Genomic DNA, 25,794 nt, shown 5'->3' with positions numbered 1-25,794 from the left:
CAAACCTCTTAAAAGCTGACCTTTGAATGTGTTGTTAAGTTTTATTAATTATTACAATTAAAGAAACTTTTAAAAGGAAAATATTGGATTTAAAATAACGAAAATGCCCTCACTCACTGTCACGCTTTCGAAAAAAAAAATTTTTTTTTCGTTGGAGGTTCAAAGTTCGTTAACTTTCTGAGAAATAGCTCCGATGTCCTGTCTTTCTCCACTTTTGATACTGAAATCCTTCAACACAGTTTAAACGTAGGTACTGCCTATCGACGATATTTTTTTAATGGATGCATTTTCATAACACCCCGATGGTACCTTGTAGATTTTTAATGGTGACCTTTAATGGCAAAGGTGGTATTAAAGGAGTAGTCTCGATTTTCAAGAAAAACCTCAATCACCTGGCGATAGATTAGTAACAGTGGAGTGGAACTTAAAGTAGTATATGTAAATGTTCCCGATTTTTCAAAGAAAAATATCATCTTGGGCGAAAGTAGGGCGAACAATGGATACATTACTTGAATTACTGTATCGAGATTGGCGACAATTACGATGAAATATGTTAAGCAATTTTGGGGCAGCAGATGAGCTGCAGGGTCGGCACAACACCGGGCGGCAGAACTTAGAGGTTACAAATTGTTTTGAATTAAGAGAGGCACTGGGTGGCATAATTTAGAAGGTGCAGACACTGCACGGAGGGGTGGGAAGGGACGAAAAGTTAGCGCCGGCGCTGATGAGCATGTATCTAAATTGTATAAAATAATTTAATGGCTTTTTGGTTTTTAATGTACTGTACCATACGTGGTTTATGATTGAAATGAAAATAACATCCCCACTCTATCTCTAAATAAAAACAAAACTTTCTTTTGAATCCAAAAGGGCTTTGTCTCTGGGGGACTATTGTCTTCGTTTTGCGATTTTGCGTCGAATCACTCTGAAAGTTCCTCTAAAAGAGAAAACCATGCATTATTTTTGTTATTATTAGTCCAAAGGGATTTGAATCCCGAAGGACTATTAGTTTCGTTTTGGCATTTTGCGTCGGACTCATAAATGTCGGTTCACTTTTCAGACTGTTGCCACCAAATATTATCGCCCTATATTATATTTGAAGAAATTAAATAATGAAGAATCAGCATAAATGTATGTATGTTTCTCGCATTGTGATAAAACAACCGTACTTAGAGCCATCCAATTTTGAATGACGTAATCCTACTGCGAATATGGGCATCTGGAAGCCCAAATTTGAAATTGGGAATTTGTTTTATTATCGATTTCTTATTTCGTAAAACTTTAACGAATTTTTGATTAACATGCTCAAGGATTTCAAAGCAAGCAATGGCAACGTTGCGCAGAAAACACATTTTTGTCTCCAGTGCATGAGACTGTGTATCGGAAATTCTAATGATATGCTCAATTTAAAATTACTTTGCGATATTGCTCTTGAACTGAATTTAAGGTTGGAGTGCGAAGAAGATGATATTTAATAAATAAAAGTAAAAATGTTAAAAAAACGCTCCTTTGGACATAATTTAAAATATGAAACCTTTCAGATTTGTTTTTCTCTTTACACAAAACATATTCTCTGAGCAGGCTGTCAAATATCGTGCATCCTCTGCTTATTGTCATGATTGTTCACGATTAGGAAAGTGTTTGATCGTACGTGAGATCAACTTCGAAGAGTTTGTTGATACATCGGTTAAACTGTCACATCCAATTAAAGTGAGAACCACCTGTGGTTCTCATCTTTTCCAGTGTTCCGAATATTATACGCGCGCCTTGTTCTCAGATTGAACCCAGATCATGGATATTGTAAAGGTCGAAATCGTGAACATCTCTTTCTGAAGTAAGGTAAAAATAACCTTATCACCGTATCAATATTAACCTTTTCATATGAACTCCTGTAAATTAATGTTAACAATTGCTCTAATCTTCGAAGCAAACATTGCTTTCATTTTTTTAATCAGATAGTGGTATTGGAAAAAAAAAAAATATCGACTAAACAGAAAGCAAAAATCTGTGGAATGCAAAGGTGTATTAATAATTCATGCTACTTCAAGAATGAAAGGAATCATTCAAGAATGAAATGCGCAACGTTGCCATTGCTCGCTTCGAAATCCTTGAGTTTGCTAATCAAATATTCGTTATTAAAGTTTTACAAAATACGAAATCGATAATAAAACAAATTCCCGATTTCAAATTTGGGCTTCCAGATGCCCATATTCGCAGTAGGATTACGTCATTCAAAATTGGATGGCTCTAAGTACGGTTGTTTTATCACAATGCGAGAAACATCCGTACATTTATGCTGATTCTTCCATACATTTATGCTGAAAGGACAGATAATAATTATATACGAATTGAGACATGCCAACGAAAAACTTTAAAAAAAAAAACAACGGTCCTCGAAATCGAAAGTTGACTCAAAAATCTGCTACAGTTTAAAGTTTTTTTGCCTAAACTTAAAGGATTACATATGTAGGTTTTAAAAGGGAAAAAATTGTTTTGTAATACTTACTATGTATGATTCAAAATAATTTAAAATACTCCTTACCTTCCAAAAAATGATACGTACATTTGTTACCGTGAAAGACCGAAATTGGAGAATGTCGACTTTCACCGGAGAATATCAACATTCACCAAATACGTCGGTGAAAGACCGAATATTTCACTACATTCTTTTATATTCGGACCCTCACCGGTGTATGTCGACAATCACAGATATGCTCTGGTGAAAGTCGAAAAGAGAGGTCATAAGGTGCCATAATAGTTTAAGTTGTTGCAATAAATAAGATTTGAATCCCATAATTTAGTAAGTTTTTTATTACTGTTATTTTATTTTCTCATTTAGAACGTACTGTATAATTAAGTAAGTTTTTAACTTCTATTATTTTCTTTTCTCATTTTGAATGTATTGTGTGTTTTAGGTTCTCATGTTCTTAAGTTCTTATTTCGAGTCTCAAGTGCGTTTATTCGCGACTGAATTACGGAGAAGAAAATATAATATTGTTATATGTTCAACATTCACCATTAGTACATGGTGAATGTCGACATTGACCGGTGTAAGTCAGAAATAAGAGTATTTGGAAAATATTTCGGACATATACCAAGAGACTATGTGAATGTTGACCATTCACCGGTGAAAGTCGACATTTTCCAGATTTCGGTGTTTCACCGTAACATATATACAAAGCATGCCATTCTTTCTCTGCATTAAATTTGGATTTAATGAAAAACCGCAGCTTTAAATCTCTTAAATTTCAATTTAGAAATGCTGAATACTGAAATTTTTAATTGGTTTCGAGAGTGATGTACAGTCTCGAAGTTTCGGTTAGGTTATTTGAATGTGAGAGAGCAAAGCAATCTGCGTTAGGAAAAGGATGCCTTCGTGGAAGACTTTCTAAGGGTAACTACGTCATACTTATGTCACTCGTGGGGAAAGCGACGAAAATAACCATGCAACCACCATGCCCGTTCTCCTCAGCTTTAACCCGGGTCGCACTACCAATGTGCAGCAGTCTTAACCACTCGGCCATTAGTCGGCTCCTGTCAAAGCTTCATTATATCCTTTAGGATTTTAATTTTTCACTTCTTCAGGAGTGAAAAATTAAGGCGTATTCTCTTTTTCCCTGAGATTATGTTTATTCAGTATTCTTATCTGAGGATTAATGAAATGGAGTTTGATTCATAAGCTTCGAATCACATACCATATATTTATATTTCCTCAAGAAATCATTTTCTAAGTAGGTGACATTGTTTCAGTTACAGCCGTGGATTTAGCAAGCAACCTTATTCAATCGAAAGATAACTGCAACAATGAGCTGATTTGCATTTTGCGACCGAGTGCCTCCGTGTCGGAAATTGAAAAGCTGCTGGCTTACTATAATAATGCAGTGTCACCATACTGAATTACGTAAGCTTTACATGTAGGCTTCAACTTTTTTACATCATTTCAAATTTTTCTCAGTTTCAGTAATTGTAAAGATTTTAAAAACTTGTTTGTATGCTGCTGTATTTTTATAAGAGATGCAACACATTCACGCCGATTTGAATTTTAATAGAATCAATTTTCCCCATCACGCTTAGTGGACGTGTAGAAATCTTCGCTCAGAAATTGTTGCTAACTTCAAAATATGACCTTTTGTCCTCTAAAAGAGAAAACCATGCATTATTTTTGTTATTATTAGTCCAAAGGGATTTGAATCCCGAAGGACTATTAGTTTCGTTTTGGCATTTTGCGTCGGACTCATAAATGTCGGTTCACTTTTCAAACTGTTGCCACAAAATGTTAGAGTCCTGCATTATATTTGAAGAAATTAAATAATGAAAAATCTGCATAAATGTATGTATATTTCTCGTATTGTGATAAAACAACGGTACATAAGAGTCATCGAATTTTGAATAACGTAATCCTCCAACGAATATGAGCATGTGGAAGACCAAATTTGAAATTTGAAATTTGTTTTATGATCGATTTCCTATTTTTTAAAACTTTGACGAATTTTTGATTAACAAACTCAAGGATTTCAATGCGAGCAATGGCAACGTTGTGCAGAAAAAACATTTTTATCTCCAGCGCGTGAGTCTCTGTATCGGAAATTCTAAAGATAGGCTCGTTTTAAAACTATTTTGCGATATTGCTGTTGCACTGGATCTTATGGTTTAAGTGCGAGGAACATGATATTTAATAAAGAAAGGTAACACACAAAATGTTAAAAAACGCCCCTTTGGACGTAATTTAAAATCTGAAACATTTCAGATTTTTTTTAATGATTTTAATAGTTATTTATTGATTTAACTTCTAACCAGTTACCCAAAATCTGAATAATTTCCTTACGTTAAAATGAAGAATAGTTATTGAATAGACATTTATTTTAGATGAAGAAATATGAAAAAAAAATCAATTGGTTCATCGCTTGGATTCAAACCACAGATCTTCCATTTGATAACTGGACGTTCTAACCAGTTACACCAAAAGAGCACGCACGAGGGAATGCAAGAGTTCCTAACAATAGTGCTTAATGTGTGCATTCGTAGAGTTGGTAGTAAGTAATTTGTTAAGGAAGAACAATTCATATCCTGTTTATACAAAAATTTAACAATTAAAAATTTTAAATCATAAATAAATGGTGTATTTTCTTCAGTTGAATATCAGTATTTGTTTACGAGAAATTTAATGTGCTTATATATATATAGCCAGACAGGAATTTTCGCGGTGCGAACAAAATTAGGGAACCTGACAAATCTTTTTATGCGAAAGAAAACAAAAGGTAAAATTGCAACACACTAATTTAGAATCTTAGAAGAGAAAAGGAATAAATTTTGCATGCTTTCTTTTCTTTTAGTCATAGTATTGCTCAACAACGAAAAGTTAATACGAAGTTTATAAAATTGTTATGTGTAAAATATGTGGATTTTAATATAAATCAGATGAGGAAATTCTGTATAAAAATAGCACAGATGCGCATCAAATGTTTTGCTATCCTCACTTTCTTTGAATTCGAAGCACATGTGAGCATAAATTTAATTTGCACATGTGAGCATAAATTTAATTTGCTGACTGCAATTTCTTTCGAAGTGCATGGGTTAGTATCAGCTAATAGACAAGTACTCGAAATTAATATTTCATGTTTATATTACTGTGTCAGTTAAATGAATTATTTAAATAAATGCTGAGACTAAAACGCATTTCATTTGTAATCATTGGAGAAAAAAATCTGATGTGTACACCACATGACTTCCTTGTACGGAATATTAAAATATACGCATTTTTTCTTGCATTTCATTTAAACTTATTGGATTGAATTAAATCTACTTCGCCGACAGCGCATAAACAACAATAGAATAGATGCATTCTTTAAAATTCACTCTAGTATTTGTTTACCATAGCGACACTCTGGCGCTAGATTCACGTAACAGTATTATATTTCGTTCATATTATAACTCATAATGCACAAACTTCATATCCTTTAAAGAATAGAATTATCTAATCGTTGCCACATGTTCTATTTAAATACTATAATAAAGCTAGAATGATGTATAAAAGAAATTAAGCAAACAAAACAAAAAAGAAACAGTTTTTCACAGACGATTGAGTATTTCTCATTCAAGTAATTCAGTTCTCACTTCGCGAAAAGGCAAAAATACATAAAAACTCAAAATATCTGTATTAAAAATTACGAAGTAAATCTTAAACACTTATTTCCTCGAAAAAGTTCCAGAAAGGATTAAGCATGGTTTAATTCGCAATAGTAAATGAAGGCGTTTATCTTTGTTGTTGCGAAGCTAAGTTTCTCTAGATTGGCAACAAATCCACTCGTCTGCTGTTTCAAATGTAAACAAGCAATGGCCGCCATCAAAAAAATTACTAGGCTTAGCGGCACTTAAACAACTTTAAAATTCTTGATAATTCTAAAATTGGTAGAGATAATTCTAAATTGCATACAGATGATTCTTGATAATTCTAAAATTGGTAGAGATAATTCTAAATTGCATACAGATGATTCTTGATAATTCTAAATTGCATACAGATTTACTAAAGGCATAAAAACTTAACCGGAAGATTCAATCATTTTTAAAGCAAAAAATGTACAATTTACAAACATATAAGAGTACAGAAACTGAGATCACCGAGCCGGGTAACAGAGTAGATATATATATAAATATATTTGTAAACGTTTGGTGCGTCCGATTGCAACCAAAATACGAGGTGCACATCTGCATGTTATAGCACTTCTATATACAGAATTTCAAGGTCCTGAGGCTACTCGTTTTTGAGTTATTCGAGATGCGTACGTATATACGTTCGTACAGACGCCATGAAACATTCTTTTCAGAATTAATTTTAAAGCAGTTTTATAATTTTTTTGGAGGAAACAAGTCTTTCATTCTGTCCATACGTACAGATATCACGCAAAAACATCGTTAAATTGCATTCGATAGCGGTAAAAATGGATATTTCCATTGAAATATGCTGCCTGAAATTTTTCGCGATTACAATACTTCCTTTTTACTTCGTACAAGGAAATAAAAAGAATGGAATAAAACATTTGATATTTGGGTGCTTTAATTGACTGAGTATTGCGAATTAGATTTCTAGTTGTAGTTAAATCTATAAAAAATTAAGAATATTAACATTACTTTCAGTAAAAGTTAGGAGAAAGGAGATATGAATTACACCTGAGGTAGAAGCAATAAATAACAACGTATATCTGGGGGAACTTAATAAACAAAATTCAATAATTAATACATCCGTGAAGTTTAAGACAAGAGTGCTAATCTTACGAAAAAGGGGTAAAGTAACGAGAAATTTAACGCAAGTTGAAAAAAGATTCGGTATCAGTCAGTTTGTTTCATAACACGAACATTAAAAGAGAGTCAATGAAAATATCAGTTCAGATACCGATGAAAACGCTCTTGATGTATTTTTAAAATGCCGTTAAAAACTAAATATACTGATATAAAAATCTGAAAAAAAATATTTGCGTGATAAATGATGCTTTATTATTTCATTTGCTTAACAACTATATTAAAACACCCTGCTTCTTATTGAGAATAAAGAGATTTAAACCATACTCTTTCCTGTTAGAGTCCGCCATTTTAGTTTGTATTGTATATATCCCAAACCTGACTACAATTTCGGAATAATAGCCCTTATTTCGTGAAGCCCATTTGTGTTTTCTGCAGCAGATTTTTAATAAACAGGAGTGTTTCGCTTTGATGATTTAACTTAATTAAGCTTGAGATAGATGTACACAATTTCACGGCTCCCACTCGATGGTGATCTGTGGCTACTCGCTTTCTGCGCGGAAAGTGCCTTTGAAAAGAGGTCCATTGAAGCGCTATATCGGAAGCTGGACTTCGTTGGACGAAAAATAGGACTAGCTGGCCCAGAAAACTTTTAGACGGTGAAATTAGTATTGCCGCCTTTGTTATGGTAATCGTGACTTGTAAGTTCTTGTCTTTTCAGAAACGATAGCCAACGATCGAAAATGTTGTATTTTTTTCGCTACTATATGTATGGTATATTTAAACTACCAAAATTATTTTTAAAGCATATCTCTTTAAGGCCCATATCTTTAAGGCCATCTTTAAGGCGTTTGTTTCACACGAACAACTGTTTCGGACAATTTTTCTGCCTGGTTTACTATTGAAAGAAAAACGGACGACTTTTCCCTGCCTTTCCAAAAAAATTGCAAGTTGTTCGTTTTCAACCAATCAGTTACCAGCTTCGAACGCTATCAGCTTGTTTGTAATGACGAACCAGTTTCCCCCTGTGTTAACCTCAAAGCGATCTATGGTGATTGGCTCTTGTGACAAAACAGAAAAATTGTTCCAAACAGTTGTTCTTCCGAAAGAAAACGACGTGTGATAGCAGCCTTAGTAATATTTGTCTCTTCAAAAAATGTTCCATCGGGATCGAAATTAAGATATTTAAAAAATGCGTGACTCTAAATATGCCGCCAGTACCTATCGTTTTCTTAAATCTGGCTTGCACGCCAGCTATATTCGCAGCCATAGATTGGCAGATGTAGTATCGAGAAGTTCCAATGTTGACATCTTATAAGGCGCATTCCTAGCAGGCGGTATGCGTGTTTTATGGCGGTAACTGCTGCTTGAGAAGTGCGATACAGTTCATGGGTATATTCCATCACTAACAAGTGCTGTTGTGGAGTGTGGAGTATAACGTTGTCCGATTAGCCAAACGGCTTGTAATCCTCATACTGTGGCAAAAAAAATTAGCGATGGTGGCATACAACTATTGTACAAATGATTCGATGCCAACGAACGCCAACAAAAGGAGTCCGTTATCTGCCGGAGTAGTAAAAACACTCACCGTCAGTTGCCCTGAAACACACGCGAAATAAGGTGCTGCTAATTGTTGTGGCTTTTGAGACAGATGGGCATAATAGAATGCAAAATGGTGAACATTTTTCAGCATGCGTACATCAAATACCAGAATGGGCGCAGTATGGGATTCTTTAACGGCAAAATAACCTCGCAGATACATTACGTTTGCCAATCTATGGTTGCAAATAATGCGTTCGCGGGATACTTTATATGCTCTGTTTTGGAGTTTGAGGGTAATTAAAAAGTGCCACACTTTATATACCTGTTGCTTTGTTCACGTGTTTGATCACCCTTGAAAGTTTCGTAGAACTGTCAAAGGGAAGACTGAAACTTTTCTTGGTCGAACCGAAGATGACAGCACTCAGGACATTTTGTGGAAAATGTTGTTATGTTCTGTAATTCATTAGGTATCAGATTGAATTCCATCTTCACTGTAAGAGTTGGTAATGGAGTACATTCACGTTATCGGATGAAAAAGACTTCTGATGCTCCCGCATGTGGCATGAATTTCATTTTATGTATGGGCAGATTAATTGACATCTGATATAGACGTCTTCGCGTTTTGCATATCTGCGACACATTAGAAGTGCTTTTTCATTCCTTTTTTTTAAAAAAATTAAAAATTACCGTACAAAAGCATGTGTGTTTGATGTTTTGCTGATAGTTTAAAATCGAAACATCGAAAGGCCAAGCATCGAAACATTGAATAGGGTTTTAAAATTCAGTTTTGACTTGCAGTTCAGTCTCCCCAATTAAGTTTTTAGCTGGTCTGCATTTTCTTTCTGCAAAGATCAGAAAGGTCTTCAGTGTAGTGTACGATGTTTTATCCAAAAATTTGCCCATCTGATAATTTTTACTCTCGGAATAAAACATTCGATCTCGTGCAGTACAAGTTCGTTCACCTCCGCGAACTGGTAACCGAGATGCGAGTGTGTGATTTGAAGATGGTTTTCATGAACATGTTAGGTATTAAAGTAGAAATTGAGAAACATGGGTTATTAACGAATTAATGGATGAAGAAATTAATGAACTTAATAAGTTTCCTTGAAATTTTGTTGTTTCTGTTATAGCTGATTATATGGTTCCCAGATTATTTTTTTTAAGTTTGTTTCTTCAGTCAAACAAAGACATTGCCTTTAATAATTAATCCTGCCCCCCCCGAAAAAAAAACAAATGATTGTGAAAACTTTACTTTCCTCTCGTCAGGAATGCTATGCTTACAGGAATGCTATGCTTAGGATGTAAAGGATGCTAAACTGTACAATAAGGTTAAGCTTTACTCTTTCATTTTCGTTGTTAACAATAGAGTCTGCAGGAACAAATTATAATTTGTCTGTATATATGTTTGCTTTAAAATTTACAAGAAAGGAGGCTGATCATATTTGTGTATTATAATTGAAATCGTTATTTTATCAGCGAGTGTTCACGCTGTATCATTATATTACTCGCCGCATTTTACAAGAATCTCATTATAAATCTTTGATGAGTGGTGATATCTGTGGGTCTATACATTATGGTTACGCAATTAAGTGTGACCGTTTTCGTAGTCTTTGAATGCAGTGCTGTTTATCTCTTCTCATCTGTTTCCTGTTTGCAAATGCCTTCCTTCTACCTTTCAGACACTTTTCAGCTCTTGTATCGATTCTTTTGACAGGCCATCGATATCCAGTTTCATTAGTTTCCGTGTCGTTGTCATGCGTTTCGTTATGAAAGTGATTTAGTGTCGTCGCTTAAGACTTTTATTATTAATCAACGGAGTATTCATGCTGGATCGTAAAAGCTGTTTCGCACTAACGTTCTCTGAAGAATTTTGATTGCAGTGTTTTGTAAATCTTCCGTGATATCACTTTTTTTCAGAGAAAGATTATAGATGTAGTTAATAGCATGAACAATACGAAAATAGTAGGGAATAAATTACGCTCGTTTATAAGCATCCAGTCGCACGGAACGCCAACATTTGAAAGATGGAAAGGGAGGGAAGGAAAAAATTGAAGGTAAATTTGATCTTCTTAAGCAAAAGATGTGAAATAATTTTAAGTTTGCAGACCTTAAGTTTGTTCTGTCAAAGACCTGAAAGCATATACATAGTGTATTGTTTATGATGACTACTAGGAACGTAGCGAAAGATATAGAAGGAAAGTTCTTAAAGATCAAGATATAGCTGACAAGAAACTTCATATCTAATCATCATTTAATAAATTTAATTTGCGATGTTTCTTCATTAACAGTTTTTATTGTACAGTCAAAAGCCGTTAATTCGGACACCCATAATCAGGAATGATCTATAATCCGGACCTCAAAGATACAAACTTTCTGCGCATGCGTCTCATCGACGCATGCGCGTACGACCTTTACGGCTGCGAATGTGCGTGTGCGCGTGCGCAAATTACGTTTACGATTGCGCGTTTAATGTTTAACGGACGGTATAAGCTAAGCTAAAATTGTCTAATTCAGTTAATGTTGCAGATTGCGTTGTTCCTTAATCTTCTAATTGGATCCGGCTTATTATTTTTTGCAGACTGTTAGAGCAATTTTATAAAAGTAAGCTTGAACTTTCGATTATGTCAAAAAGAATTTCCGATTCTGGAGCTATCAAAGGATCTACAAAGCGAAAGCATGTTCCAATGTCCATCAAACAAAAAGTGAAATTGCTGCAAAAAATGGATAAAGGCATATCCTTTGTTTATCTAAACTTTAACGTTTGTTTATCTTTAACGCCGCGGTGCGCAATGAATTGGAAGTTGATCTGTCAGCACTATCCGTATCTTCAGGGCAGATGTTTTTATTTTATTTGGCTTATAATTCCTTACTAAATGTATTATTTCATCTCGATGTACTCCGTCTTTGATATGATTTAAATCAAATTCCTCGTCATTATAATTCGCTTCCGATAGCGAAGAAAGTGACAGAGGTTATTTAAAACGAAAAAATTTCGATATACAAATTAGTCGGTATTCTCGACACAGCAATTATAGGACTTGAACAGCGGAACTTTGTAACTGAACAAGAAATTATGTTTGTTGATAGAATTAAAGAGAAAGTATTATCACATAAAACGAAGCAACTTAAACTACTTACATTGAAAGAAATGTTTAATAAAGTAAACAAATAAATATCAAGCTCTTTTTTTTTTTTTTTTTTTTTTTTTTTTTGTAAATTTTGATACCCTTTAGATCATAATTGTTCTTTATTTCATAAAGTACGGTTTCATATTTTTAATTTTATAATTTCTGCATGCCATCTTACCAGATTTAAACTGATGATCTATAATCCGGAAAAATCGATAATCCGGAATCGCCAAAGTCCCGACGAGTCCGGATTAACGACTTTTGACTGTATATGTTTTTGTTTGATATATATAATTATTAAGTATTTTAAAATTAAAGGAATTTTGTTCAGCGTATTTCTTTTTTTACTTCCTTGTACGAAGTAAAGGAAGTATTATAAACGCGACAAATTTCTTGAATCATATTTCAGCGAAAATATCCATTTAGACCACTCTCGAATCCATTTGAACAATGCTTTTGCGTGCCATCTGTACGTATGGACAGAATAAAGGAATCTTTTTTTTTTTTTTTTTTTTTTTTTTTCCAAAACGATTTGTAAAATGGATACAGAAGAGATTTTTTCTTGGCGTCTATACATATGTACATGCGTACGTATGTGTGTATGTATCTTGCATAGCTAAAAAACGAATATCCGTTAGAGCGTTGAAATTTTGTATATGAGACTGCAATATGTAATTGTTTGCCTCCCTTTTTCCGTTGCAACCGGCTACATGAGTATTGTGTATATGTGCCCACTCTCTTACCCGGCTTACTGAGCTTATTTTTTTTTTATTCTTATATGTTTGTAAATTGTGCATTTTTTGATTTAAAAGTGATTGAATTATGTTGTACTTACGTTCCGGTTAAGGTTTTTATGCCTAGTTAGTTTGCATTGGATAGTTGTAGAATTATCAACAATTAAAAAGTTTAAGTGGCGAATTAAGGCTAATAAGACCGTCATTTGTTTACATTTGAAACTTGTAGAGTCCAGTGAATGAACTTCTGTCTGAATACTGGAGTAGCAGAAAACTACACTGGAGAACGGTTAAAGTACCCTTTATTAAATCTTTGAAAAATTTACAATGCGTCAGCTCGACGCTAACAAACTTCGCCTCTGCTTGGACGGTAACTGAAAGTCAGATAATTGAAACTAAAATTTGAAATATTAACAAGTGATAAAATTAGCCTACAGAGCTCAGCGAGATTCTGTAGCTTAAACCCCCTTCTACGCTAGTGGCACCAGATAAATGCAATTAGGCAATAAGCAAACGTAGTTACGGCAGCGATGATGATTAAAGGCTTAACTCTCCCTTACTCCTACCGAAACTCGGCTTTTAAATACCTTCTTCAAGGTAGAAAAGGTTCGTTTACGCGCGCTACAATATTTAACAGTTCTGGCAGTGACAATTAGGGGAGTGAAGACTTACAGTAAAGGTCTAAACTCAAATTTAAATTATTAGTTAAAATAAATATAAACCCCTACAAACTCTTAGTAGAATAGTGAATTAAGTCATTTGATGCACCAGCCTGTCTTTTTGCCCAGTGGTATCAAAATTCCGGTTATAAATGTTGCACCGGAAATGTTGTCTTCCTGCCCGGTGGCCGAATTGCTTCTTTTCGCGCAGAAACTCCGATTTTAATTTGCAATTTTTTTTTTAAAATGTTTTTAACTGTATTTGGTGTTTTATGTTGTTCTGTATATGATCATTTTTAATGAAGATGCTTTGAGTTTGTATGTATTTTGCCTTGCCGCGAAGTGAGAACTCAGTTGATTGAATCAGAAACGTATCTTGGTACTTTTCTGTTTCGCTGGCGCAAATCTCGCCAAGCAGACTTTATTGGCGACAACATATACAGTATACACATAAAAAATATTTAAAAAATTTTAGTTCTAAGAATTCTTTTTTGAAGGCATAAACATTTTAATATCGCTTAAAACTTTATAAAAAGCCAATAAATAAAGACAATAAATTTGTAAAAAGACATTAATTTAAGAATTTACTATGCTTTCATGGTTCAACATCCTAATTCGCCGGTTCATATCACGTGACCCCAAGCGATCTCATCTCACGTAAACTACTCTATAAAAATCTAATGCTCTCAGTAATTATCTACATTAATTTCAAGTTAAATCTTAATTTGGAACACAAGTTTAAATGCAAGAAATATTTCAATTCGTACGAATAGCTTACTCAGAAATTATGTAAAACTGCAGTACTATACTTCGCTAATGCATTCTCATTAGAATTCATGAATTTAACCCTTGACTTTATGTTTTCTATACTTTCGGCTTCGGGTAAGCGCTGTGATTGCATCCTAATTGACTTAATTACCGAAAATGGCCTTAGACATAAAACTGAACTATCTGATAAAAATTCTATGTAATTAATTAGATGCCAGTATTGAAAGAAACAATCAATCTGATAAGAAAAAGCTGCGACTTGTTTTGAAAATGAGGCCTAAAAGGTTACCAGCGAGAATATTCCGTTTGGCATCGGTTGTACCATTATTGGCGACTTTATCGCTTGCGCCGGCAAAACGGAAAAGTACCGGTATCTTTTATGGAATTCGAGGAAATATGTTTAAATGAAATGCAGCGATTTGTACGGCCTATTAAATGTGTTATAATTTAATAAGAAATCATGTGAAAGTCTGGTTTTGTATTGTCTCATCCCTAACTATAGTTTTGTTATTTATTACAACGTATGGAAGTTGAATGCTTTTTAAGTAACAGTTATTGATGACTGTGGGGTGACCTAATGGTTGTTTAACTTCACTCTAATTAGAATCACACAAAATGATTATCTTCGACAAAATCAAGACATGCCTAGTCTTCTCGAAAACGGGCTCGATCGACTTCATTTTGCATTTGTTTTGCATTTGCCTATCGCACTTCTCCGTTAAGGCATGCATGGTTGATCCCGTTCCTTTAGCAGGTGAAGCAAATGAAAAGTTTTTTTCCCCCCTTAAATTAGCTTTCTTTATATTTTTTTTCTCTCCTAATTCATTTTCCCATTGTAAATTCAGATAAGGAAGTGTGAAGGTTTTTGCGGATCTTAATTTCGATAGGAGTCATAGTTCTTCATTAGAAATGTTAAGACTTATGTGTACAGAAATTCTCTACTGAGTTGGTTTTAATTTCAGGAAGAATTTGTTTTATTTTGATTGGAGTCTGGTCTGACTCATGAAAGATCTGCAGAAGTTGTGTTCTTATGCACGAAATGCTATCAAGAACTTCTATCATGTGATTTTATCCAGAAATTCGTTTTTAGTTTCCCAGAAGTAATTTATTCTTAATTTTTACATTGAAGCAGTGGTCAGGGTAAGATAGAATCATCGTGTAGCAGATGGTAATAGCAAATAATATAAACCACATATTTGCCTGTAATACTTAAATTAAACTCTGTCTATCCAAGTTTCTTGTCACACATTATAATGCTCTCTATCCAAGAAGCCAGTCCGTGGAACAAAGGAACAAACTGCGCTTCGTTCCTGACCTAGCTTCCGTATTCGGTAGACATCAATACTTGCGATTTTTTTAAATTTTTATTAATATTTTTAAATATGTGTGCTGGTATGTTAAATGTATTGATCACGTCATTCAGTCTGCATAAACTCAAAGTCCGCATTACACATACCATGGTATCAGTTACATCCGATATGCTTCAAGCTTTGTGGATTGAAATGGACTGCAGACTACATCTGTAATGTACTACAAGAAACTTAAAAAATAAAAATTTAATTTGATATATTATAAGTAAAATGCTTACCAATTAAGTTTTGTTATTATTTTGGTTAGAGAGATTCTCTTTGAGAAGATTCTGTTCGGATTACCTGTATTTTAGCATAGCTTCTGTCTCTATTATATATCTTGAGGCAACGAAGCTGCTGATCGTAACATTACATCAGGCATGATCATTTTCAATGTAAAAACCAAGCAGTTCCCGTAGTTTTCCGTGCGTTTTCTGGAATGTTTGTAATTTAAGAAAATCACATTCCTTTGCTGAGTAAACTTGAGAAACTTAAGTAAGAATATGTTTCGTAATAATTAAATATAGTAAATAGTATATTTCCTAGTAATATCTAGCGAAGAAGAACTGTCAAAGAAAGATTTTAATTTGGCAGTCACACTAGTGGCTTCTTCAATTGAGTTCGCTATATATGCGTGTTACATGCGCGACTCTAATTAAATCTGACGCCAAGATGTTTGTGGACTATTGAAATCTCCCTCGCCAGATATTGAGCTGTGCATTTATTTTTCGTTTCTTTTACCTACGAATAAAAATAAGTAGAAGTTCTGATTTCTTTGTCTTGATGCACGCTCTCCAGTTTGTGCAAGGTCTGCGTTCCTTTGATTTCATCTTGAAGTCTTTTTTAATCGGTATCAAACTTTAATCTCTTCTCCTGATTTCTGGAGTCTAATTAATTTCTGCCTTTTCCTCGTAATCAAGGCTTGTGTGTGAAAAAGCTGTGAAAGCCAAAACGCTGCCACTTGTGTAGAAGCAGCTGAATTACCGAGCAAAGATTAACTTTGCAAATATTGGAAGCAGTAAAATTCATTACCAAAAGAGGGATTACATCAATTGGTGATTTCCTTGAAAAGATTGAATAACTAATCTTTCGAAGGGGGAAAAAAAGGGGGACTCGAGTGTCTGCATTGCTTTTTTTGAAAGTAAACCTTTCTACTTTTAAGTTTCGGGTAGTTATTATTCTATCATACTAATTGATTAATATGTTAGGTGCCCTTATTTAACTTCCGTAAGATGTTTTAAAGTCTCTTTCCAGTTATTGTAAGACATTAAATAATAAACATGATTCTACAATACATTTTTAAGAATAAACGACAATGCAGTTTTTCAGATTAAAAATTTTATATACGAGGTAGTAAACAATTACTCAATATTAATGCTCTTTTTTAAATCTTTTTCAGTTACTGTTTTTTAATTACTCTTTTTTTTCCTCCCTGAATTCATTTTATGTCTAAAAAAAATAATAAATAAAAAATCTGAAATGTTTCAAATTTTAAATTACGTCCAAAGGGACGTCAAAGGGATTTTTAACGTGTGTTACCTTTATTTATTAAATATCATGCTCTTTGCACTTAAACCATAAAATTTAGTTCAATAGCAATGTCGCAAAATAATTTTAAAATGAGCATATCTTTAGAATTTCCGATCCACAGTTCGACGCGCTGGAGATAAAAAGGTTTTTTCCTCCCATAGAGTGTTGCCATTGCTCGCTTTTAAATTGTTGAGTTTGTTTCGCAAAAATTCATTAAAGTTTTACAAAATATGAAATCGATAATAAAACAAATTCCAAATTCCAAATTTGGGATTTCAGATGCCCATATTCGCAGTAGGATTACGTCATTCAAAACTGGATGGCTCTAGATACCGTAGTTTTATCACGATGCGAGAAATATACATACATTATGCAGATTTTTCATTATTTAATTTCTTCAAATATAATGAAGGACTCTAACATTTTGTGGCAACAGTTTGAAAAGTGAACCGACATTTATTGGAGTCCGACGCAAAATGCCAAAACGAAAGTAATAGTCCTTCGGGACTCAAATCCCTTTGGACTAAAAATATGTGACTCAAAGATAAATTTTTTTCAATAAATTTAACTTTATTAATATCAGTATTGCTTAATATAATGTAATGAGAAAATTTGTTTCTTTGTCAAAATTTATATTAAAATTGTGGTCTGGATAATTAAAATAAATATTGGCAGATGGGGGGGGGAGAGACTAACAGTAATCATATGAGTTCAGCAAAATTAAATTTCTTAATTAAGCCAGCAATTTTATTGAGGGGGAAAAAAGCAAAATTTGCGGAACGGCTGTTGGTTAAGCAATGGAAATTAGCAAAACTTTCAAGGTCTACGATTTGTACTATCTCGCGATTAAGACTACAATGGTATTTCGGTATGGGATATATATATATATCATAAACGAAGCAACAACGCAAATAACTATATAAAACATAGCGTTTATCAACACATTATCGTTTTTTTTTACGTTTTTCTTTACTTTCACCTGCTTTCGCCAGGATGCAAATTAGATAACGTGTATATATAAAAACAGAATTTTGAAGTTAGGGAAAACTTTGGCAGAGAAAGGTGGCTTTCATAATGTTTCTTGCTCAAGGGGTTGCTCAATTTCTTAAGGGGTTGATGGTAAAGAAAGAGGGGCGGGAGATCCTCGGACCCCCCCCCTCGGAGTGTTCTCCCTCAGAACTGGGATGGAAAGCTTAACAATTAGCTAGGTTCAGCAATACCTCAATTACCTGTGGTACTACGGAGGTGCTGGCCTAGCTTCTACCTGTTGCTTGCCCAGCTCTTAGAATTAGCTAAATTGGCTTTAGCGTTTTGCTAGCCATTTACCTGCGTATTTAAAAAGCTTGAGCAGAAGCTTATAGTAGGACTTGCATACTTTACTATTTATGTTTTACTTTGGCTTTTGTATTCTCTGAGATCCTGCGAGCAGCGGTGCTTTTGTGATACTCGAGCTGTGCCGTTGTAAGTGCTAATAACCTTCTTCTGAGTTCGTAGTTATTTCACTAGATTCTAAGACGGGACGATAAGTCGCCTGAATGTTTACAAGGAAAGTGATTCTATTTGCTTGATTCTTAAATACCGTATAACTAGTATGCAACAAAATAATTAATTATATTATACATTTTTAATTGAAATTAATATTTATAGCTAGCCAAAAGCTGGTAATTTATTCAACAATGTTATATTGGATTCAGATTATCCTTTAATCGGATGGTATTTTTGTACATTATTTTGAACATGCAATAAAATTCTTCATTAAATATAACATTTTAAAAGTATAATTGTTCAACATCGAAATTTTTTGTTAGCATTGCCTAATTATTGGAATGAAAGTGACTTTTATTTTAGGAAATGACCTTTTTATTGTATTCCAGAAACTCAGCAAAATGAAGTCAATTAAAAGTTTTATATTCGAATTTGTGAATAAGATCACGGTGCAGTTTATTTTTTACGAAGTTTCTGGAAAAAATTTTTACAAAAATAATCAAGCAATTATAATAGAAATTAAAGAAAAAGAAATGGAAATAATACAAAATTCACCAATTTATTCGATAATTGCGAAAAAAATAAGATTTACTCGAAAATTTCTAAAATTCGATCCACGATCAAATTTGCTTCTTTTGTTTAATTAATGTCTTTCGATTTTGGTCAAGTAGACAACTTTTAGATCTTGCACGATAACAAATGAATTCCTTTATAGCTATACCGCTTTCTTTGTTCTTGAAAACAACTCCACCTTTCTGGAATTAAAAAAAGATTTATATTGTTAAGTAGAAGGATGGGTATATTGACCAAAACGGGGGGGGGATCTAGCTTCTACCCTTTTCCCCTCCCGTCACTCTCCATCATTCTAGAATCTAGAGATTCCCTTTGATCGGCAGGTAACCGGATGTTTTTTTTTCACTCTTCCCGATTGCTTTAGAATTTTTTGCTCAATTCCTTGAACTTCCAAAAAACGTGCAAAGATACTTCACACGAACTGGGAACGGATTAATGACGCCGAATCGGACGCTGATGGAGGTATCTTTCCCGCATTTTTTAAACCGATATTTATTTTCTCTGCACTCATTTTCAGTCTCAAATCAATTAAAACAACGGGCGAGGAAGTTCTTATGAGCTTATTAATCATGTATCCCATTTTTAATGTTACAGTACTGTTTCACTGCTGTGTTCCATTCATCTTTTTTTTTTTAAATCTAAATTTTGTATTATAATTGAGATTTCTACCAAAAATACAATTCAAAATTAGGTAACCGTCATTTGTATAAGTGAATCTTTGTGATTAGTACGATGTTAGTGGTGTCGACTAGGCCGAATATTCGCAAGAATGCGTGGATGTTTGTAAATGTGTAAGGTCTTTGTGTCATTACAGTACTTAAAATATCTTCGAGCTAAAAATTCCATCAAGAGGTTGATGGCAGGGGATGAAGAGCTGGAAACCCTTACGTCTGTCCTCCGTAATGTTATCGATCAAAACTGGAATTGCACTCGGCAAAAGTCATACTGTGCCTATAAAGAATAGTGAATGGGATTTCCGGAACCGACCATTTATGGAAGGAGACCAGGGGTTCTTTCAGATCACTGGTTAGACTTATGTGTCTAGACAGCTCTGAACTACAGAGTAAAGTAACATTCTTCACAGCGAAAGACTAGAGCCATTGAATATTCGATGGTCGTTCAGGCTTGACAGGGACTGTTGGTATTGTCTTGTCTGCGACCAAAGTTGTGGGGAGCTACATAGTGGGTGGTAGTTGCTGGTCTGGGAGGATATGATTCCTCCTAGTCGGTGTGGAGGGACGTATGAACTCTATTTTGGCTATAACTTTGAAGCTAGTTCCTCGTGACGGAGTGGTGCTCTGATCAAGGGAATTTTTAACTTTGGATTCCACATTAACTATGAGTTGCTTGTCAGTGCAGGAACTGACCCTGTGGATCTCTTCGTGATGGTCGCCCGCCAGAGCCGGCACTGACGACCCAAACTGTGAGGGAAATCCTCTGCATCGATCGGGAGGGGTGGCGCCCTACCAGATCAGCTCTGGAGTTGCAGCTCATTTCAACCTTGAAAGGAGAACCTAAGTTCTCCAGGGCAGGGGCTGTCTCTCTGGTGTTAATGTACCTATAAAGAGCCCACGATATTAGCCAATTATAAGCCCCCTCTCCCTTCTGTAATTAATTCGTGGATCTGATCCTAAAGATCACGAAGTAAATCTCTGTGGATGGTACCAATAATTCCTGTGAAGATGCACTGAATCGAGAACAAGTAGAAACTGTGTTGGCAATAATTGGGCATCGTATCTGCCAGGGCCGTTCCTAGCGGGGTGCAAAGCGTAAAAGTACGAGGGCGGCCACAATCTGGGGCGGCCGGACTCTAGCGACACCAAGCCTAAATATTTTAAATTCATTGTAAGTACTTTTTATACAGTTTGCCATATGTTGTAAGGATTTTAAGTTTTACTAACGTTTATTTTTATTTTAAATCTTTACTATCACTTCTTATTTTCTACTTCCGGCCAGAATTAAAAGCTTTAACTTGTTTATGCAAATTTGTCTGGCGAACGTCAAGTACTTAAGTTGTGGCTTTTTGCCAAGCAAGTGGAGAGGAAGGAGTTAGTCGAAGCAGGCCGCTTGCCTTATCAGTTTTACTCGGTTGCTGGTTGCCTTCCAGGCCAGAGGTTTAATCCTCTTCATAATTTTAAACGTATTGTAGTGTTAACAGTTCTCTGTACTACATACGGCTTCCTGTTAATATACGGCCAATCTTCCAAGTAGGCCCTTGTTTATTATTCCAAAGTTAAGTTAGAGTTTAGTTAATATTTTTATATTCTTACGTTCAGACCACAAGTGGTTGGTCTCTGTATTCCGAAGTCCGGAAATTATTGTAAAGAGTGAAAAATAAAGGGTTTCATATACCCTTCCTGTGTATCTTGTCTACTTCCCACATTTATTGAACATAGCTTTAGTAAGCTCCCTGTTCCGAGTCAGGTTCTTGAATGTTCCCCAAGCAAGTAAGGCGGAACACGGAACCTGATAATGTAAGTAGTTAGTAAGTATATGAAATAAAAATTTTATTAATTATTGAGCAATGGCCGATGATTAATGGCCAATGACCAATGGAACGGACCTGGTATCTACTAACGCACAGAACACTCTTATAGCACACTCTTGCCACGTACTCTTCTAGTTTTCCCATAACATTTTGAGCTTTATAATGACCAGAAACTAAAAATGGCCGAAGAGGAGTAGGCACATTTTCAATAGTAATCTTAAAAGTGAATTCAAATGCTTTAGCGATAAAATAAAACTGGTGTGCCAGCATTGCAAATAACCTCGTAGGTATGGTTTCCGTTGCTTGTAGATTTTGAAAGATCTGAGAATCTGTTTCGTAATTTAAATTTGTCGGAAAATTACCGATGAGAACGAGTATGATGACGTAGAACCCTTATTAAAGTAAACAATTTTGTATGGGTTCTTTTGAAGAACTGTTTAAGTTCGATATTATGCAGTCAAACAGTTTTCTCGATGTAATGCATTTTATGAAAATCCTCGTCCCTTTCTTATCTGATGGAATTATGATCAGCCTAAAGATGCATCAAGGGTTGATAACCAGAATCTTGATAATTTGCAAAATTCACAGGGTTGCTTGATTTCTAAAATTTAGAATTGTTGGTACCTTATGAAAAGTCATCAGAAAATGGTTAAAGAGATATAAATAAGAAAAGTGATAAATGATAATTAAATAAATAAAAAATATATTAAGCGTTAAAAAGCATTAAATTAAATTATTGCCAAATTTAAATAATAAATTACCGGAGCTCGTCTTATTTGGAACTCCGACCAGAATTAGTACCGCAACCTGGCTCCTGTTAAATTTTATCTTGAAAATTCGGTATTTATTAGTTTTTATTTCGCAATGTATTTGCGGAAACAAACGAAAGTGTTAATTCTAAACATCCCTTTTTTATCAGAGGCTTTGTGAAGACCATAAAAACCAAATAAAAAATAAAATAAATATTACATGCGATTTTGATGGATTATGGTGATGATTGGTTAATTCCCCTTAGGAAGAAATTAGTGATAACTGATTTGAGCACAACTAGCGAGGAAGCTTATGTATAGTCACTTCAATCACCTGTTTATTTTCACTTGAAAAATAATGAATGGAAGGTTCTAAGCAATGGTCATAATTAGAGAACTTTAATAAATTCTCAAACAAAAATATATGCGATGTCGTTTAATTAATCGTATTTTTTGAGTACAATAATTAGTAGAACCCAATAAAGCTACGCATTCAAGTCCTGATTTAACTAGATTGCGAATTAACCGGGCCTTGACTAAGAAGAAGCTAAACTTACTCACTGCTATACGACTGAAAAATTATTATTTAAAAAAGAATAGAGAAAAAAAAAAAAAAAGTTCTAGCTAAATCCTTTTACGAGAGTTGGAATTCAGTGGTATTATTCAGTCTCTTATAAATATTGTTTTTTAATTCCATTTGTAACTTAATTTCTTTATTTCTAAAATGATATTTAATCTTTTGCTATTTGCAGTTCGTTCTTTTTGACTTGAATAGTGATTTAGTTTACGTAATCAAATAAATTAATTCTCCGGATTCAGTTGCTTCAAAATACCTGTAAATTATAAATGCAGTCAATTCCCGGTTGCATGTGATAATGTGGGAAACGGCATTCGCGGTTAATTCAGAATCACAGTTAATTCGAGGGCAGTTAAAGTACAAGAAAAGGAATAAGTCACTTTATAATTAACAGAAAAATATAGGTATAATAGTTTTTCTGAATTTTTAAGTAATTTGTTTAATCTAGAAATTAAATTCATTTGAATCCAACTGTAAGAGGAACACATCAAGGCAAAATTTAAAATCAGGCAAAAAAGAAACATTCCTTTGACTTAACATTTTCAATTAAAAAAAATCTGTTCGAAGTTTTTTCCAAAATCTACGCTACAGTGTAAGCTTGCTTTCTTGCCTGATTTCGTAAATTAAACCAGTATTCAAAACTAGAAAAATTTATTGTAAATAATGGAAGGCATTAAAGAACAATAATTTACAGAGATTGAACAGTGTCATCAAGAAGAAAATAAGTTCTACTTCGCATAAAAATCGATTTTTTTTTTTTTTTTTTTTTTTTTTGGGCACACGTTATTCTTTAGGGTGTACTCCAACTGCGCTAATGAAAATCCCCCCCCCGGGTAGAGCTATAGTCCAACTGCACCAATCAAAATTTCTTCCCCCCTGTTGCCTACAGGGTTACAATTTAACTTTTCAAAGCCAATTGTAGCCAAGAGGAAAATAAAAATAAATAAATAGAATTACATATCACAAGAACAAGTAAAAAATATCGAACAAGCAGGCTAATTACTTGAATAACACTAATAAATGCGAGAGCTAACAAAGAAAATAAAAGGTATTGGTAAACAAACATATTAGCATTACAAACATCTTTCATTTATGATAATAATATCATAAATTAAATAATTATAAGGCATACAAATTATATTTTTAATAAATTACATCAATAATAGTCAAGATGTCTGAACTAGACTGGAAAATTTAATAGAGTGCAAAAAATTATTCCATGTTAAAGTGTGCTAAAAATATTTTTTGTTAATTAAAGTAATCATGTAAATTTTTGCAGAAATTAAATTTAGTTAAACTTAAAAAAAGTTTAGCATGAAATCTATTATAACAACATTACTATGCATTTGGAACACTGACATATAAATTGTAAATAAATTTAAATTATTATGCTAAGAAGAACAAATCCGATATATAGATATATATATATCAGCGACTAAAATCTATAACTTGGAAAGCTTTTAATTCTTACAGAGAATAAAAAAGATCTGGCTCATCATTCCTTTAAGCATCATAAAACTTTAAAATGAGTGTAAAAGAAATTTATTTTTTAGCACACGCCAGACTTTAAATTAATATTTGTTTTACATGCACAATTTTTACAATATTGATAAACGAAAATAAAGGCTTGTCTCAATAGAATGTCTCATTAATGGCGATAAACGACTCTTTTTAGCACCCAATCTTCTTGGAAAGAAATGGGGGACAGGAAACGTCGCGCAGTTCGTGGATTAGAAAAGAGGGGGACGGGGATTTTCGATCAAATTTGGCGCAGTTCGTACCCTACCATTCTTTATCCTACACATTCTCCTTTCATTTTCTTTTTTTTTTCCCAGTTTTGTTTTACATTCATAGTTCGTAATGATAATTTTTCCATTCTTCCTCAATAAATAGCTTTTAGGGCCCGGTTAATCCTTTCTCTGTTTATCGGGAGCCTCTTTCTCATAATTATAGTATAAATAATTCTTTCTCCTGTATTTTTTAACTGTTGTCTTAACTTTATTTAACCATGATTCAGATTTAATTCTGAATAATTAATCATCCCCAGTAGATAAGGAGTTGATCGTATAATCTTTCACCGAATTTCATAGTTTTATAGAACCCCAGCACATAAACCTTAATGGAGAGTTTCATTATTTTTTGAAGCACTTAAACAAATAAAATTGCAAATTCTGTCCCCAACAACAGGGAATTCCACTTTCTTACAAAATTGTTCGTAAACAAGTGAAATTATTATTTTATCCTTGAACACTTTTTCCGGTGAGAAAGAAAATAACTTACCTTTCTTTGGATCAATCACTCAACGAAACACCGAAACATTTCATCAGAACATGTACCATTTTGTCTCGACTCAACCAACAGTGTGAAGTATTAGTCCTACACTTTTGTCGTCATAAAAAATTCCACGCCGGTGGAGGGAAGATGCAGTGGAATAAAACACGAGCACATCTCCGAGGAGTTTCTCTTGGGAGGGAGTTGCAGCTATCACCACTCGCCGCAAGAGCAGGTTGTGGTTTCGGCACGCGGCGGTGTAACTGAATGCAAGAGTGAAGAAGTCGTTCGGTATTTTGGCGCGAAACCGGTTTTTGAGTCAGGTTCTTTTCTGTTTCGAAAGGGTCAGTTGTAGAGGGACGAACCGAAGCCAAAGCAATTTTTTATGTATCTTCTCTTTCTTTTGTGTTTTTCTTCTTTGAGGGGGTTAAAAGTTTTGAAACTTTCTCTTCTCCGGTCGATGGAAAGCGACGATGACTTTTCATGGACGTTTATTTTCTACCATTTTGGAATACGTTGTGAACAGAAAATGTTATGGAAATTTCTTACCTGCCTCGCGCATTTCTTATTGATATTCTAAACTGTTGGTTAAATCTACAGAATCTACTCTGTCGATGGAACTGCAGTAGATTGTATAATCCTGAAAAAGAACGCAAAGGTTATCTTCTTAAAAGTGATGTCTTCGTGGACGACGACTTCGGCGAT

At 34.0% G+C, this 25,794-nt stretch overlaps 2 protein-coding genes across 3 annotated transcripts in view; one reads left to right on the top strand and one right to left on the bottom strand.

The window, feature by feature from the left end:
* Positions 1 to 25,361, bottom strand: part of haf (leucine-rich repeat and fibronectin type-III domain-containing protein hattifattener) — a 97,456-nt gene extending 72,095 nt beyond the window's left edge. The window contains exon 1 of the mRNA XM_035364512.2: positions 25,099 to 25,361. The gene's annotated coding sequence lies outside the window, so the exon portion shown is untranslated. The remainder of the gene's footprint in view (positions 1 to 25,098) is intronic.
* Positions 1 to 25,794, top strand: part of Rab3GAP1 (RAB3 GTPase activating protein subunit 1) — a 391,448-nt gene that overhangs the window by 157,214 nt on the left and 208,440 nt on the right. The gene's annotated exons all lie outside the window — the stretch shown is intronic.

The sequence above is a fragment of the Stegodyphus dumicola genome, chromosome 5, assembly GCF_044657685.1.
Source record: "Stegodyphus dumicola isolate Sdum_Otavi_A_Nest chromosome 5, ASM4465768v1".
In the NCBI taxonomy this organism is placed as follows: domain Eukaryota; kingdom Metazoa; phylum Arthropoda; class Arachnida; order Araneae; family Eresidae; genus Stegodyphus; species Stegodyphus dumicola.
Note: the sequence above shows the minus strand (reverse complement) of the source record. Positions and strands in the feature narration are given on the sequence as shown.